General features: G+C 36.3%; 1 pseudogene; it reads right to left on the bottom strand.

Moving 5' to 3' along the window:
- Nucleotides 1-16995: 16995 nt before the first annotated feature.
- Nucleotides 16996-17096, bottom strand: LOC133048367 (small nucleolar RNA SNORD116; annotated as a pseudogene).
- Between the last annotated feature and the right edge of the window lie 1690 nt (nt 17097-18786).

Genomic DNA, 18786 nt, shown 5'->3' with positions numbered 1-18786 from the left:
TTATTAGGACACCATTCAGATTGAATTAGGGCCACCCTAACAGCCTCATTTAAATTTGATTACCTCTGTAAAGACCTTGTCTCCAAACGCAGTCACATTCTGAGATTTTGGGGGTGAGGGCTTGAAAATATGAACTTCAAGGGGAGATTATTCAGCCCATAATAGCAACTATAAAACTGTTTCTTATAACTTAAATGAGTTAGATATTATGGCCATTATACAGATGAAGAACTGAGGCTTTGTGAAGTTATGAAAGAAACATTCATCATTAAGTCTTTCAATTTTCAAAAACAGATACTTTATTTTTTTCCCATTCTGAGGGCTGTCTTTTAAATAAAGTATAAAAGAAGCAACAGACAAAGGATTAATCTCAAAAGTATACGAGCAACTTATGAAGCTCAATTCCAGAAAAATAAATGACCCAATCAAAAAATGGGCTAAAGAACTAAACAGACATTTCTCCAAAGAAGACATACAGACAGCTAGCTAACAAACACATAAAAAGATGCTCAACATCACTCATTATCAGAGAAATGCAAATCAAAACCACAACGAGGTACCATTACACGCCAGTCAGGATGGCTGCTATCCAAAAGTCTACAAGCAATAAATGCTGGAGAGGGTGTGGAGAAAAGGGAACCCTCTTACACTGTTGGTGGGAATGCAAACTAGTACAGCCACTACGGAGAACAGTGTGGAGATTCCTTAAAAAACTGGAAATAGAACTGCCATGTGACCCAGCAATCCCACTTCTGGGCATACACACCGAGGAAACCAGAATTGAAAGAGACACGTGTACCCTAATGTTCATCGCAGCTCTATTTATAATAGCCAGGACGTGGAAGCAACCTAGATGCCCATCAGCAGACGAATGGATAAGGAAGCTGTGGTACATATATACCATGGAATATTACTCAGCCATTAAAAAGAATTCATTTGAATCAGTTCTAATGAGATGGATGAAACTGGAGCCCATTATACAGAGTGAAGTGAGCCAGAAAGATAAAGACCAATACAGTATACTAACACATATATATGGAATTTAGAAAGATGGTAACGATAACCCTATATGCAAAACAGAAAAAGAGACACAGATATACAGAACAGACTTTTGGACTCTGTGGGAGAAGGTGAGGGTGGGATGTTCTGAGAGAATAGCACTGAAACAAGTATACTATCAAGGGTGAAACAGATCACCAGCCCAGGTTGGATGCATGAGACAAGTGCTCAGGGCTGGTGCCCTGGGAAGACCCAGAGGGATGGGATGGAGAGGGATGTGGGAGGGGGGATCAGGATGGGGAACACATGTAAATCCATGGTTAATTCATGTCAATGAATGACATAAACCACTACAATATTGTAAAGTAATTAGCCTCCAACTAATAAAAATAAATGAAAAAAATAAAATAAAATAAAATAGCCTACTTAGCTCGAGTGAGATGGCCTCAATTAGAATCAAAGCTCTGTCTGCTATATGCTATTTTGGGCAAATCTGTTAACACCTCTAAAACTTAGTTTCTTAATTTTAGAATACAGGATAATATAAGTTACTTCATAGAATGGTTAAGATGATTAAATGAGCTAATTTATGAAAGGACTTAATTCATTGTATGGCACTTAATGTGAAAATTTAATATGAACTGACATTATCATTGCCATCACTCTCAACCCTGTTATCATTACCACCATGACATCATCATCATTACTAATATTAATAAAAGAAATATGTTATATCTATTCTATATTAAATTATATGACTATAATGTAAGATACAATGGCATTCACCTAAAAATTAGACAGTACTATATATTGCAAACAGTTGCATCTAAAAAGTGAATCTTTATATGAAAATAATTTAAATAGTAATGTTTATATCACCTATAAAAATGTAAACCTATGGGGAGATAGGAAAGACAAATACAGTTGACCCTTGAACAATGTGGGTTTGAACTGGCAAGTCCACGTATATTCTGATTATTTTCAGTAAATATGTACCACAGTGCTACATAATCGGTGGTTACTTGAATCCTTGGATGTGACATCATGGATACAGAGGGCCAACTATAGTTATACATGGATTTCAACATTATGGTGGGTGGGTCTGCCCTCCTAACCCCTATGTTATTTAGGGTCAATTTTAAGTAATTACTAAAAGGAAGTAATATAGACAATTGCACTAAATATGTCTAACCAGCATTTTATTTTATATTTGAACAATCTAGAGACCTCTCACCTTAGGTAATAAATATATTGTCAATAAAACCTACGGGAGTCATAACCTTACTCCACTTTAGTATGGAATTTAGGTGAGGGAATTCTCACACTGTGTGAAGCTCTATAAAAAGCAGGACTGGCCAGAGGAGAACTTCATAAAAATAGTCATCAATAACACGGATCTCTATGTTCCTATTTATTTAAACGTAACAACCTCTTTAGAGGCAATATAATGATGATGATATATTTCTGTGTGAATTGCCAAGAGGTGTCTTTTGGGCCTCATAATTCACAAAATATGAGCCATTTACTTCTCTGAGGGCTTTCCATTTGAGTTAAAATAAAATAATTGAAACATAAAAGAACATAACTAGAGAGTTCTCAAAATACCTCTTAAGGTCATCATAAAGATCATTTTACAGGAAAATGTCCCTGAACATCCGTGAAATCTTTTTCAAATGTTATCTTATTTGTAATGCTAGACACATTTGAAGAGCTGTAAATAGCAATATAAATGCACATCAAATGCATATAGGGGAACTATTTTATTTTAGAAGCAAATAACCAGCAAGACATGTTTCTTAGTATTTATTACTAAGTTATTATCATTACCTATTGATTGAATTTGAAATAATTCCAAGAATACTTTCCAAACACCAACTAGGTGAACTGTCAATGAGTAATGTGCTTACAAAGTAGTAAGATAATTGAAAATGGGCCCTTCCTTCTCTCAACTTAGAGTTTAGAACGAGATAGATATAAACACAAATATATTGACCAGGGGTAGTTGCTTACAGAGAGTTGAATGTGCTGTAAACATTCAATTCACAGGAAAAAATTTCAGTGCTGCCCATTGATAACTAAGCAGAGTATAGCTATTAGGAAATTTTTAGCAGAGAACGTTCAAGGCAGAATGAACATTGCTGAATGGCCAGAAGAGCATCAGAGTATGTACAAACAATAATGAGAACAATACAACAAGAGCACTGTATCCCTGGGGGAAGACTCCAAGAATTACAGCTGGAACTAAGACTGGGTTTTAAGGAGGGATGAAATATTAATACAAAGGGTCTTGAATATCAAGCTTTAGCAATTCATCAGAAGTAACTCTACAGAGAGTCAAAATGATTAGGCATTCAAAAAGTCTTCAGTAAAGCTGTGAAAGGGGTTGAACTGGGGGTGTGATTTATAGGCAGGTTAAACAGACAATTTAATAACCTAGGCTGCTGCTGCTGCTGCTAAGTCGCTTCAGTCGTGTCCGACTCTGTGTGACCCCATAGATGAGGGCCCACCAGGCTCCCCCATCCCTGGGATTCTCCAGGCAAGAACATTGGAGTGGGTTGCCATTTCCTTCTCCAATGGATGAAAGTGAAAAGTGAAACTGAAGTCGCTCAGTCGTGTCCGTCTCTTAGCGACCCCATGGACTGCAGCCCACCAGGCTCCTCCATCCATGGGATTTTCCAGGCAGGGGTACTAGAGTGGGTTGCCATTGCCTGCTCCAATAACCTAGGCTAGTCCTCCTTAAACTTTCTTAAATGTGTCAGTTCAGTTCAGTTCAGTCACTCAGTCGTGTTACACTCTTTGTGACCCTATGGACTGCAGCACACCAGGGCTCCCTGTCCATCACCAACGCTCAGAGTTTACTCAAACTCACGTCCATTGAGTCGGAGATGTCCATCTCATCCTCTGTTGTCCCGTTCTCCTCCTGCCTTCAATCTTTCCCAGCCTCTGGGTCCTTTCCAATGAGTAAACTCTTCGCAACAGGTGGCCAAAGTATTGGAGTTTCAGCTTCAACATTAGTCCTTCCAATGAATATTCAGGACTGATTTATTTTAGGAAGGACTGTTTGGATCTCCTTGCAGTCCAAAGGACTCTCAAGAGTCTTCTCCAACAACATAGTTCAAAAGCAATTCTTCGGTGCTCAGCTTTCTGTATAGTCCAATTCTCACATCCATACATGACTACTGGAAAAACCATAGCCTTGAAGGTTTTTTCTAGTCTAACCATAGACTAGACAGATCTTTGTTGGCCAAGTAACATCTTTGCTTTTTTTTTTTTTTTTTTAATTTTATTTTTATTTTTTTTTTCCAGTGGGTTTTGTCATACATTGATATGAATCAGCCATGGATTTACATGTATTCCCAATCCCGATCCCCCCTCCCACCTCCCTCTCCACCCGATTCCTCTGGGTCTTCCCAGTGCACCAGGCCGGATCACTTGTCTCGTGCATCCCACCTAGGCTGGTGATCTGTTTCACCATAGATAGTATACATGCTGTTCTTTTGAAATATCCCACCCTCACATTCTCCCACAAAGTTCAAAAGTCTGTTCTGTATTTCTGTGTCTCTTTTTCTGTTCTGCATATAGGGTTATCGTTATCACCTTTCTAAATTCCATATACATGTGTCAGTATGCTGTAATGTTCTTTATCTTTCTGGCTTACTTCACTCTGTATAATGGGCTTCAGCTTCATCCATCTCATTAGGACTGGTTCAAATGAATTCTTTTTAATGGCTGAGTAATATTCCATGGTGTTAAAAGCTTTTGCATTACAAAGGAAACTATAAGTAAGGTGAAAAGACAGCCCTCAGATTGGGAGAAAATAATAGCAAATGAAGCAACAGACAAAGGATTAATCTCAAAAATATACAAGCAACTCCTGAAGCTCAATTCCAGAAAAATAAATGACCCAATCAAAAAATGGGCTAAAGAACTAAACAGACATTTCTCCAAAGAAGACATACAGATGGCTAACAAACACATGAAAAGATGCTCAACATCACTCATTATTAGAGAAATGCAAATCAAAACCACAATGAGGTACCATTACACGCCAGTCAGGATGGCTGCTATCCAAAAGTCTACAAGCAATAAATGCTGGAGAGGGTGTGGAGAAAAGGGAACCCTCTTACACTGTTGGTGGGAATGCAAACTAGTACAGCCGCTATGGAAAACAGTGTGGAGATTTCTTAAAATACTGGAAATAGAACTGCCATATGACCCAGCAATCCCACTTCTGGGCATACACACTGAGGAAACCAGATCTGAAAGAGACACGTGCACCCCAATGTTCATCGCAGCACTGTTTATAATAGCCAGGACATGGAAGCAACCTAGATGCCCATCAGCAGATGAATGGATAAGGAAGCTGTGGTACATATACATCTTTGCTTTTTTAATGTGCTGTCTAGGTTGGTCATAATTTTTCTTCCAAGGAGTGTCTTTATTTCAAGGCTGCAGTCACCATCTTCAGTGATTTTGGAGCCCAAAAAAGTAAAGTCTGACACTATTTCCACTGTTTCTCCATCTATTTGCCATGAAGTGATGGGACCAGATGCCATGATCTTTGTTTTCTGAATGTTGAGCTTTAAGCCAACTTTTTCACTCTCCTCTCACTTTCATCAGAGGCTCTTTAGTTCTTCAATTTCTGCCATAAGGGTGGTGTCATCTGCATATCTGAAGTTATTGATATTTCTCCCAGCAATCTTGATCCCAGCTTGTGTTTCATCTAGCCCAGTATTTCTCATGATATACTCTGCATGTAAGTTAAATAAGCAGGGTGACAATATGCAGTCTTGACCTACTTCTTTTCCTATTTGGAACCAGTCTGCTGTTCCATGTCCAGTTCTAACTGTTGCTTTCTGACCTACATACAGATTCCTCAAGAGGCAGTTCAGGTGGTCTGGTATTCCTATCTCTTGAAGAATTTTCAACAGTTTATTGTGATCCACACAGTCAGAGGCTTTGGCATAGTCAATAAAGCAGAAATAGATGTTTTTCTGAAACTCTCTTGCTTTTTCAATGATCCAGTGGATGTTGACAATTTGATCTCTGGTTCCTCTACCTTTTCTAAAACCAGCTTGAACATCTGGGAGTTCATGGTTCACGTATTGTTAAAGCCTGGCTTGGAGAACTTTGAGCATTACTTTACTAGCATGTGTGATGAGTTCAATTGTGCAGTAGTTTGAGCATTCTTTGGGATTGCCTTTCTTTGGGATTGGAATGGAAACTGACCTTTTCCAGTTCCATGGCCACTACTGAGTTTTCCAAATTTGCTGGCATATCAAGTGCAGCACCTTCAGAGCATCATCTTTTAGGATTTGAAAGAGCTCAACTGCAATTCCATCACATCCACTAGCTTTGTTCATAGTGATGCTTCCTTAGGCCCACTTGACTTCACATTCTGGGATGTCTGGCTCTAGGTGAGTGATCACACCATTGTGATTATCTGGGTCATGAAGATCTTTTTTGCATAGTTCTTCTGTGTATTCTTGCCACCTCTTCTTAGTATCTTCTTCTTCTTCTGTTAGCTCCATACCATTTCTGTCCTTTATGGAGCCCATCTTTGCAGGAAATATTCTCTTGGTGTCTCTAATTTTCTTGAAGAGGTCTCTAGTCTTTTCCATTCTATTGTTTTCCTCTATTTCTTTGCACTGATCACTGAGGAAGGCTTAAATGTGTACTCACATCAAAAAGAAACTTCACCCCCACTTCCCAATAGATATGTATCTACACATATATATTTAGTTATTTCTTGTATATATTGTAAAAACACTCACAAACAGAATTAGGAAGGGGATGAGAAAAAGTTAAGTAGGAATAGAAGTTCTACTTTTTTCTTCTCAGAATCTCAAAGGATCATCTGATACCACTTGGATTGTGTTTCAGAGATAATAAGACAGTAAGATGATAAAACTTAGAAATAGTAAAATAGAAAGAAGGTAAAGTATGCAGTTGTGATCATTACCTCCTTTTATACAGAGGAAAAGTTCTGGATTAGCCTCCTTCTAACTTCTGGAAAATTGACTATTTTTTATTTCATATAATTGTAGATTTAAATGAGATGTCAGTTAGTATGATCCTTGATGGCTTGGCATGGAAACCTTCGAGTCTTTTCAGAAATAAAGCAACTTTCATTACAATTATGTTCAAAGACAGATGAGAAAAGAGAGATTTCATCATCTCCACTGATGTTTCAGTGTTACAATATGAGATCAAATACTTGTGGCCTTAGCTTTTCTCTTGAGTTAAGTAATGTTACCTGGCCAGACCTGATAGGAAGGTAGAAGCTTTTTCTTTTATTTTTGCAAAGAGGCAGTATTTATTCTAATACTAGGTGCATTAAAATGTATCATTTCACTGAACATCTTGTGGGTAGGACAAAATACTCTTTTCTCACTAACTAAACTTGTTCTATGTTTATTTATTTTTAAATTTTTTTTTTAAAGTTGGAGTATATTTGCTTTACACAGCTGTGTCAGATTCTTCTGTACAATAAAGTGAATCGGCCACATATATATATATATATGTATGTATGTGTGTATGTATATATTCTGTCTTGGATTTCCTTCCCATTTAGGTCTCCACAGAGCACTGAGTAGAGTTTTCTGTACTACACAATGGGTTTTCATTAGTTTTCTGTTTTATACATAACAGTGTATGTATTTTAATCCCAATGTCCCAATTCATATCACCCCCTCTCCCCTTTCGTATCCATAGGCTTATTTTCTACATCTGTCTCTCTATTTCCCAACTAAATTTTTTTCTGTAAGAAGTTGCTTTCTTGGGAATGACTGACTGTTAGATAAGCAGGAATGAGCCACAAGTCAGAGCAGTAGGAAACTTCCTTTTTTTTGTCACTGGTATAACTCTGTGAAGAGTCTATGGAAGGATATATTGAGTTTGTGTGATATCCAAAGAATCAAAGAAAAGTGAATCAAAGTTAAAAAATAAGTTTTAGAAAGTATTTCCTAAGGTTAAACTAGAGCATGGGAGTGAGTTTAATAAATGGCCTGTTCTGTGCCCAGTCGTGTCCGACTCTTTGTGACTCCATGTACTATAGCCCACCAGGCTCCTCTGTCCATGGAATTTTCCAGGCAAGAACACTGGAGGGGGGTGCCATTTCCTCGTCCGGGAGATCTTCCTCACCCAGGAATTGAACCCAAGTCTCTTTAATTTGCAGGCAGACTCTTTACCACTGCACCACCTGGGACAGAACAAATCCCTGCAGAAGTGGAATCACTAAGTAATTGGGTATGTGAAAGTTAAATTTTTTACAATAATTTCAAACTATTTTTTCAGTATAATTTTAGCAGAAGTGTTTTTCCTAATGCATGCAGTTATTTTTTTAATTTTATTTTCTCTCTCTTTTTTTTTTTTTTTCAGTAGGTCCTTAGAGAAAAGACAGGACACAGGAAAAATCTTGTGAAGAGATATGTTTAGGAATGCTCAATGAAGGACAATTCATAACAACAAAAACTGGAAACAACCCAAATTTCATCATCTAGACTACAGATAAAGTATATTTGTAGTATGGACTATTATACCACAGAGAAAATGAAGACACTTAGGGCATCCCTCATAGCTCAGTTGGTAAAGAATTTGCTTGCAAAGATTCCCTGGAGAAGGGATAGGCTACCCACTCCAGTATTCTTGGGCTTCTCTTGTGGCTCAGCTGGTAAAGAATCTGCCTGCAATGCGGGAGACCTGGGTTCGATCTCTGGGTTGGGAAGATCCTCTGGAGAAGGGAAAGGCTACCCACTCCAGTATTCTGGCCTAGAAAATTCCATGGACAGTCCATGGGGTCCCAAAGAGTTGGATACGACTGACTGACTTTCACTTTCACTTTCATAGCTATAAGCTTTAAAACAGAGTATTACATTTACTTGCTGTGTAAACTTAAGCAAATAAATTTCCTTACGCATTTTCTTTATAAAACGAGAATCATTTGTTTGGAAGGTTTTGTACACTGAAATAATGCATACAAAATGTCTGAAATATCTTTAACATAAAATATGCTAATTGTTTGCAAAAGAAGTAAAGACACACCTTCCAAATTAATGTACTTTTTTTAATGTCCCTTCAGCTGTTTTCCTATCCACCCCCACAACCCCTATTTCCTGCCATCCCATTTATGTGACTTCTCTGTAGGTAATCACCAATTAGAATCAATAGATATGATTCTTCAATACATCTCAGGTTCCTGCATATTCTCCCTTAAAACACTGAATTCATGCTATCTAAAGCATAAAAAGGTGAACATATATGATTCAATGATTTTAGATCTTTCATGTTGTTCTTTTCTTGATACCTCAAATGTACAAATTCTATTTTATCAACCAGAATAATTGGCTTGGTTTTTCAGTTTCTCATACTGACTTAGGAAATTTTCAGTCCAAATATTTTCAGACATATTTCTCATTATTGGAGGAAACATGTGAGTTGATTAGTTTGAATGCTGGTTTCTGTGTAGGAACTCTCATATGATTAAACCAGAATAAATCTTATAAGTGACTATAAGGTTCGCAGGAGATGTAGGAGGCATGAATTCGATCCCTGGGTCAGAAAGATCCTTGGAGAAGGAAATGGCAACCCACTCCAGTATTCTTGGCTCAGAAAATTCCATAGACAGAGGAGCACGGCATGCTACAGTCCATGGGGTTTCAAACAGTCAGACACAACTGAGCACACACACACACACAAACACACACACACCATGGGGTTGTGAAGAGTCGAACATGCCTGAGTCCACATGCATGCATAAATATTGTTAAAATCTTAACTATTAATAGAAAACACCTGTTTGACAAAGTCAGACATCAAAAACAATATCAAAAGTTCCAAGGGGTAAGAAGGTAAATACTTGAGGAAGCAAGGCTGATAAGATCACACTAAAAAAAAAAAAAAAAAAAAAAAAACTTCCATTTAAAATTTGACTTTATTCACCAAATATAGTAACTTGATGTAAAATTAAAGCATTAAGTGCAGAGGAAGAGGATGAAATGGATGTCACTAATTCAGCAAGCAATGAACAGTCTAATTTCAGGCACCTCTGCAGAAAATCCCCTCAACATGTTCCTTCCTCTCTGTCAATCCAGCACTTTAGGGATTCATCACTGGCCATGGGACTTAGAGTTGGGCCAACCATGAGAAAAGAAACAGCCTTTTTAGCAAGGGAAAATGGCTGTTGAAACAAAGGGCCGTGAAGTAAAGAACTGTGTAGTCTAGCTTATGATCCAAATACTGCTGCTTGGCCCTGGTCCCACAGTGAGGTGCATATACATCTGTGTATGACTTGTGTGTGTGTGTGTGTGTATTACTGGGCTTGAAGAAATGGATTATGAATGAGTTCAGAGTGGGACCAAGAAGTACAGGGAAGCCTTTGTTTTAAGTAAAAATAGTAGCCATTTGAGATAAGCAGGTTATATTGAAAATACATGTTTCAAGAATAATATTCTAAGAAATTCTATATTGATTGGTTTAAATATGGGACTATTAATTTTATTGGCGAAGGGAATATATCAGAGGTATCCTATGAAAAACTGCATTTTGTAATTTGAAAATTTTACTCCATAGCAATTATATTCAAAAGCTCAATGTTATAGTCATGTAGGGCATGTTTTCTGTAGATTCTGAAATTTCAACTGAAATAATATCTTTCTTTCAGTGACACAGAAACAATAAGAAGATATCTAATTGCTGCTATATATAAGACATTTAGTGATTTTAAAGAATTTAATTAACATTTTTTAAAAAGACAAAATCAAAGAAGAATTTGGCTCATATAAATTTTTACTTCCTCCAGCAAAGATGTATGTATGCCAAAAAGCCTACTGTTTTCATAGCAGCAAGGGAAAAAAAAGGAAACTGCAAATTGTAAAAATTCTGAATCACATGCTTATGCTATCAATTGAAGAGCTGTTTTACTCTCTTCTTTTGTCCTGATCTTTTATGTATTTGCTTGGTCAGTCAGTTGTGTCCGACTCTTGCAACCCCATGGACTGTAGCCCACCAAGCTCCTCTGTCCATGGGATTTTCCTGCAAAAATACTGGAGTGGGTTACCATTTCCACCTCCAAGGAATCTCTCGACCCAGGGATTGAACCCATGTCTCCTGGTTCTCCTGTATTGTCTACAATTTTTTCTTTACAGCTGAGTCATTGGGGAAGATTTTGCCCTAATCCTTTACATATGGTTAGTTACTAATTTTAGTTGACTCTGCCCCTTTAATCTCTCCTGTATTTTCCCTACTATACTAATCCTACTTTTATTGCCCTAGTTCAGACCTGTTCCATCTAAATGAGAAAAAAGAAAAATTGGACATATTTATAAAACACCCTCATGGGACACACAGAATGCAGGATGAAAAAATCTTCACTGAAATTGAATACTTAGAGTGAAAAGTAAAGAAACTCTCAGTGTTATTACCATTGTAAATCTGCTCTGTTTTCTATTATGAAAGACATCCTTATCCATCATGTGTCACAAAGCAGAACACTGTGCTATACTTTAAATCCTCTCATTTTATTGTCATGTATAATCAAATTTCAAATGATATCAATATTATTTACTGTATATTCCACAAGTGTTTATTTTTCTTCTTCTGCACTATCACCATTATACTAGATCTGTTATTACCTCTAGCTTGGACAATTACAACATAACTTTATCTCTTTCTATTCAGTATAGCCAATCCAATCTCTTATCAACTTGTTAGAAAGAGTGATCCCATAAAATGCATTTATAGAGATATGTGCGTTGGGTCATGATGGAGTGGCTACAACCAAAATTGGTACAAACAACTATAAAAACATTCAGAATAGAAGCAACAGCTAATTAAAGAGATTGGATACACCCAATACATGGCTCAGAAAATGGAGAAAGGGAAAATGCACAAATAGAACTGGCTTTCTTCCTGCACACAGTTTTAAAACCATTTTGTGGGCTGTGAAGCCCAAGAAGAGAACATTGGTCTAAATGGATAAAAGAAATTGAATCTGGGCAATAGAAAGTTAGACAGCAATTTGGGGTTGCTAAGGTTGCTAGAATTGGCAGGTCAGACCATTGGAAACAGGGAGATGAAGAGAAAGAGCCCTGTAAATCTTGGGAGTTTTATTCCTGTCTGTATTCAAATCCTTTCAACTAAGCTTGATTACTCATTACTCGGATGAAATGCACTTGATCATGATTTATAATCCTTTTTTCTTCCTTTTGCTGGGGATAGAAGGAAAAGCCAGTAGATTTTTTTATATTTAATTTTTAACTAATAGATATTCATTTTAGAGCATTTTTAGATTTAGGGAAAAATTAATCAGATATTACAGAGTTCCTGTATCTCTCTGCCACTCCAAATTTCCCCCATTATTAATATCTTGCAGTCATATGGTACACTATTTGTGTGTTGTTGAAGTATAGTTGATTCATAATATTACATTAGTTTTAAATATACAGCATAGTAACTTAATATTTTATAGATTATACTCCATTTAAAGTTATTATAAAATATTACTATAATCCTTGTGGTCCACATTATATCTTTTTATCTTATTTATTTTACACCTAGTAGTTTGTAGCTCTAATCCCCTATCCCTACATTACTCCTCCCCCAAAGCCCTGTCCTCTTGGTAACCACTAGCTTGTCCTCTGAGTGTCTGTTTGTTTTATTATTTCCATTTATTTATTTTTTAGACTCCACATATAAATGAAAACACAGTATTTGCCTTTCTCTGTCAGACTTATTTCACTAATCATAATAGCCTCCAGGTCCCTCTGTGATGTTGCAAATGGCAAAATTTCTTTCTGTCTTAATAGCTCTGTGTGTATATATATACATGCATGAATGCTCAGTCACTTCAGTCTCACTGGACTCTTTGCTACCCTATGGATTGTAACCTTCCAGGCTCCTCTGTCCATGGGGATTCTCTAGGCAAGAATACTGGACTGGGTTAACATGCCTTCCTTCCTCCAGGGGTCTTCTTGACCCAGAGATCAAACCCACATCTCTTATGTCTCTTGCATTGGCAGGCAGGTTATTTTTTACCACTAGTGCCATTTTTTACCACTAGTGCCACTTGCGAAGCCATAGATAGGTAGGTAGATAGATAGATACACACGCACATATACACACACAATTACTTCTTTATCCATTCATCTGTTGAGAGATATTAAGATTGTTTCCACATCTTGGTGATTGCAAGTAATATTGCTGTGAACATTGGAGGACATATACTTTTCAAATCAGTGTTTTCTTTTATTTGGGTATATGCCCAGGAGTAGAACTGCTGGGTCATATGGTAGTTCTATTTTTAGTTTTTTGAGGAAAATCCATACTGTTCTCCACAGTGTCTGTACTAGTTAATGAACTAATATTGATGTACTAGTATTAACAGAAGTGCATAGTTTACATAGAGTTCACTCTGTGTCATATAGTTCTATGGTTTTTGACAAATGTATCATGTTATGCATATGCCATCAGTGAATTAATCTGAATAGCACTACAGCTTTTCCCTTTCCAGAATATCATATTATTGGAATCACTTGATAGGTAGCATTTTCATACTACCTTTGTTCTTTTAACAATAAGTATTTAAAACTCTTCCATGTCTTTTTGTTGTTTGATAGCCCACTTTTTATATTACTAAATAATAATTTATTGTATGACCATACAAGGTTTTGTTTATCCAACCACCTATTGAAGAGTTTCTTGGTTGCTTCCAGTTTTTGTCAACTATAAATAAGGCTGCAATAAACATGTGTTTGCAGGCTTTTGTGTACACATCATTTTTCAACTCAGTTGGATAAATACCTAGGAGTGTGATTGCTACATCATATATGTGGTAAGACTAGACTGAGCTTTGTAAGAAAATACCGAAGTGACTTCCAAATTTGCATGCAAAGTTACATTTTACATTCTCACCAGTAATGAATGAGAATTCCTACTGCTTCACATCCTTGTTAGCATTTGGTATTGTCAGTGGTTTGGATTCTAGCCATTGTAATAGGTATGCAGTGGTATTTCATTGTTTGAACTTGTAATTCCCTAATATCACATTTTGTTTTATCTTATCTAACCAACTTTTGATTTTATCTTCTAACCTTTCATTTATCTTTTTCTATTTCAAGTTCCATTTGCTTTGCTTTTCCTAGTTTTTTTACAGTGGAATATTCAATAATTGATTCTGGAGTTTTCTTTCTTCCTAATACAAATGTTTAAAGCTCTAAATTGCCATGCAAGCAATAATAGATTTTGATATGTTGAATTTTTGTTTTCATTCAGTTCAAAATACTTTCTTACTTGCATCTTAATTTCCTCTTTGATTCATTATTATATAGAAGTATACTGCTTAAGTTCCAGTTATATTTGCCAATTCCCTTTTTGTTTATGACTATTTTGATTCTTAAATTAATTCCATTTGGTTAGAGAACATACTTTGCATGGTTTCAATCCTTTTATGTTTACATAAATTTGTTTTATGGCCTAGAATATGGTCTGTTCTGGATGGTGGGAGCAGCTCCAGCCAAGAAGTCTACAGACTTCTATTATTCTTAGTTGGAGTTATGTTAGCTTTCTTTTAAACTTCCTATTGTTGCTTGCCTTGATCAATTTTTAGATCCCTGAAATTTTTATTTTATTTTGTAGTTTTGTTCTTTATTTGGTGGGGGGAAGGATTTGCTAGTTTCTTCATGACAGCAGAGTCAGAAGTTGTCCCTTAGTGATACTTGTATCTATATGAATAGAGTATATAAACTCAACCTTTGTTCTTTACAGATTTATAATCAAATTGTATGTGTTTAACTTCCTCATAATTTGGGTTTTAGCATGATTTTACATCAACTGCTGGTGCATTTAGAAATTGGCCTTATCTCTAGGAGATTGGTATTTCAATATAACTTAGGTTTTTGTCCAGTAAATCATAGTAAAATGTCTCAAGATGCTTGGCTTTTTGGCACAATATTATTATTATTATTTTGGCACAATAATAACAAAGTCAGCAGCTTAATTTGTCTTTTGATTCATCAGGGATAAATTGACTGAAATTAAATCTTATACCTTATATGTTATCTTTAAGATTTATACTACAAATTGAATGTTAATTGCATTCATGCATTTGACACCATCCACAGTTTGAGAAAAAAAAAATCCCTTTTACAAAACTATTAGTTCTTAATTCCACAGGCTTTGCTCTTCTTAACTGTGTAAGAGCCTTTTTTTTTCTTTCGTTTTTTTTTTTTTTAATGGCATCCTTTTCTAAAGATGCTCTGAGAAACGCTGTTCCAGGAAGGGCTCTGTTAAACAAAAGTTCCATATTCAAGTATATTTGGAAAATGCTACATAGGATGTTATATTCTTGGGATTTAAAGTTTTGCATTAGAATATTGAAGTCTTTGAGAAGCGTGGGAAAACTTAGACTTGTTTAACATTTCTTAAGTATTATTTGTTATGATGAAGCAATGATCTCCAAGAATTTGACAATAGACACATGCCCTGGCATCATGGATACTGTTGCATAAGACTCTCAAGACTATATTTTCATTATTTAAAGTCTGTGGTCTTTGTGAAAGTGTTCTCCAATTTTTCTATATTGCATTATTGATTTGTTTCACATTTAAATGAAAACACTAAGCAACTGCTTTTGTTAGTAAGAGAAAATGCCTAGTAAATGTTCAATTTAGCTTTGACTAGCTTGATAGGATACTGATAACTTTAAAGGCAAGACAGAATACAACAGAGGATATCATTGCTTTCCCCCCCTCTCTAAGACATCATTCAGTTCAGTTCAGTTCAGTTGCTCAGTCGTGTCTGACTCTGCAACCCCACGAACAGCAGCACGCCAGGCCTCCCAGTCCATCACCAGCTCCTAGAGTTTACTCAAACTCATGTCCATCAAGTTGGTGATGCCATCCAGCCATCTCATCCTCTGTCAGCCCCTTCTCCTCCTGCCCCCAATGCCTCCCAACATCAGGGTCTTTTCCAATGAGTCAACTCTTCGCATGAGGTGGCCAAAGTACTGGAGTTTCAGCTTCAGCATCAGTCCTTCCAATGAACACCCAGGACTGATCTCCTTCAGGATGGACTGGTTGGATCTCCTTGCAGTCCAAGGGACTCTCAAGAGTCTTCTCCAACACCACAGTTCAAAAGCATCAATTCTTCGGCTCTCAGCTTTCTTCACAGTCCAACTCTCACATCCACACATGACCACTGGAAAAACCATAGCCTTGACTAGACGGACCTATGTTGGCAAAGTACTGTCTCTGTTTTTTAATATGCTGTCTAGGTTGGTCATAACTTTCCTTCCAAAGAATAAGTGTCTTTTAATTTCATGGTTGCAATCACCATCTGCAGTGATTTTGGAGCCCAAAAAAAATAAAGTCTGACACTGTTTCCACTGTCTCCCCATCTATTTCCCATTAAGTGATGGGACCGGATGCAATGATCTTAGTTCTCTGAATGTTGAGCTTTAAGCCAACTTATTTATTCTCCTCTTTCACTTTCATGAAGAGGCTTTTTAGTTCCTCTTCAATTTTTGCCGTAAGGGTGGTGTCATCTGCATATCTGAGGTTATTGATATTTCTCCTGGCAATCTTGATTCCAGATTGTGTTTCTTCCAGCCCAGCATTTCTCATGATGTACTCTGCATATAAGTTAAACAAGCAGGGTGACAATATACAGCCTTGACGTACTCCTTTTCCTATTTGGAACCAGTCATCATTAAGTTTCATTAAATTAATGTAAAACTGTGCAAAGTGAATTTTAGAGTCATGTTTCTAGTATTGAGTACTAATATTGAGGCAAAGTAGAATTTTCAAACAGGAATTTAAATATTAGCCACAAATAATTCCTACTTATTTACCTCTCTGCTGACTCCAAAAGGAGAGTCTTGAAAACAATTTTTTTTTGTGAAAATGATAGAGTTCAGGCTTACCTCTTTCTTTCCCTTTGAAAAATGGTGTTACATAAACAGTATTCTTTTTTTTTTTTTTTTTTCAAGGGAGGCAACGTGCTGGACCTCAGTTTCGATGAGGAGACGGTAGTGAGTTCTCACTCATTTTGTTCAGATTTTCCAAGGAATGCATGAGAACAGTATTCTTTTCTTAACATAATCCATTCATATACCATAGTTTACACATGATGAAAGCTAAAATAAGGATATGAAATGTTGTTTTATGCCCTTGAGATGTTTATAGATAGATTCAATTTCATTAACTCAATAGTGCTTATTTCAGGGAACTGTTTTAAAGTTCTATTTAAAATATGATTTGGGGTAAATATTTATTGTGTCTTCACAGTTAATTACAAATTAATTATTATTTTATTTAACTTATTTGAAAAATTCTCTTGAGGTAATACGTAGATTTTATGATTACAAAACCCACACATACACACAAACAGGGAGATTGAAATTGTTTGTTAAAATAATGACTTGGGATTCTCAAACTGATAGAATCTGTATAGCATATTTCGTTGGACTGAAGAAAAAATGTGACTTTTCCCAAAGATAGTTACTTGCCTATCTGTTAGGAAAATTGCAGTGCAAGTTTGTAACTATGCTTGCGTACATTTTAGATACCGCAGAACAAGTGATGTCTCCTTAGATGTGCTGTTATTGTGCCCTGTGAAATCCATACAACCACTGGCAGTTGGAATTACTTATTCTTACTCCTCAAAGCTAAACTTCACATAGCTTTTAATTGATTTATACCTACTGTCCACCTCATTAGAGGTTCGCTTTGAGAGTGTTTTCATACAGGAGTGATTTGCGTTTTGTTCTTCATTGAGGCCAGTTTTTTCTACCCTGATTATCAAAGGCCATCAGTCAAATGCCCTTTTTTTGGTCACAAACAAAATTGAAACTCTGAACTTACTACACCAAACAGTGTCGTAGATAGAACAATCTGTAAGACTAACACAATTTAAATTCTACTGAGAACAAACACAGGAAATCTTAAAGGAAAAGCTCCAGATGGTTCTTCCTGGATGTGATCATGCTTTGAGGAGATTGTTTCTTTGCTTTGCACAATTTATATTTCAGTAGATACATTAAAAAGCATTTCACAGTTGCCTAAAAATCTAAATGTTTTAGAGAGTTACAAAATCAGAATAGTCCTTTAATCACTACTTTCAGGTTAAAAAAGAAAATCTATAAGCATTATTGTGTTATGGCCTGAAGCGCTTCGCCAGTAAGATCTCCTACCAAAATCCTGTTTGAAACAGAGAAAGACAGTGAACTTTAGCAGTCCTTTTTTCACCCAAGAATGATCTTCTATAGGAGGTATGATAGGAAATAAACTTGCAGAAACCACTATAGGTGCTTGAATGCAATTATGCATGCAAAATATACCGTCACTATGATGAAATGTCTTTGAATCTCCAAATTAAAATCTTGTTTTCTGTTTAAATTCCTATGAAATATAAAGCTATATCACAAGTGCACACGCTTTTCAGAAAGTGGTTTCATTTAATTCAACAAATATTTACATCAGAAGCAAGTTTTAAATACAATAGCCTATGAAGGAACAGCTGAGTGGCAACACTAATCACTGTTTTCCCTTAGGCAAGCTATTAACTTAGTCTTGGACTAAGAAGGCACTAGACTAGTGATGGTTCTACTCTAATTCTAAATTTCTATGAATTAAAGTCATTTGTAATAACCAGCTAGCAGCTTTTATTGGAAAAAGTTAAGACCAGGTTTGAGATTTCTCTCTTACTGTGTTGGGTAGTTGCCTCCATTTTAGTGGAGCAAATTGTCACGGAGATGGAATCACTGAATTAGAAGATTTTAGAGTTGAAAGGATT

This window comes from Dama dama, chromosome 28 (genome assembly GCF_033118175.1).
Source record: "Dama dama isolate Ldn47 chromosome 28, ASM3311817v1, whole genome shotgun sequence".
NCBI lineage: Eukaryota > Metazoa > Chordata > Mammalia > Artiodactyla > Cervidae > Dama > Dama dama.
Note: the sequence above shows the minus strand (reverse complement) of the source record. Positions and strands in the feature narration are given on the sequence as shown.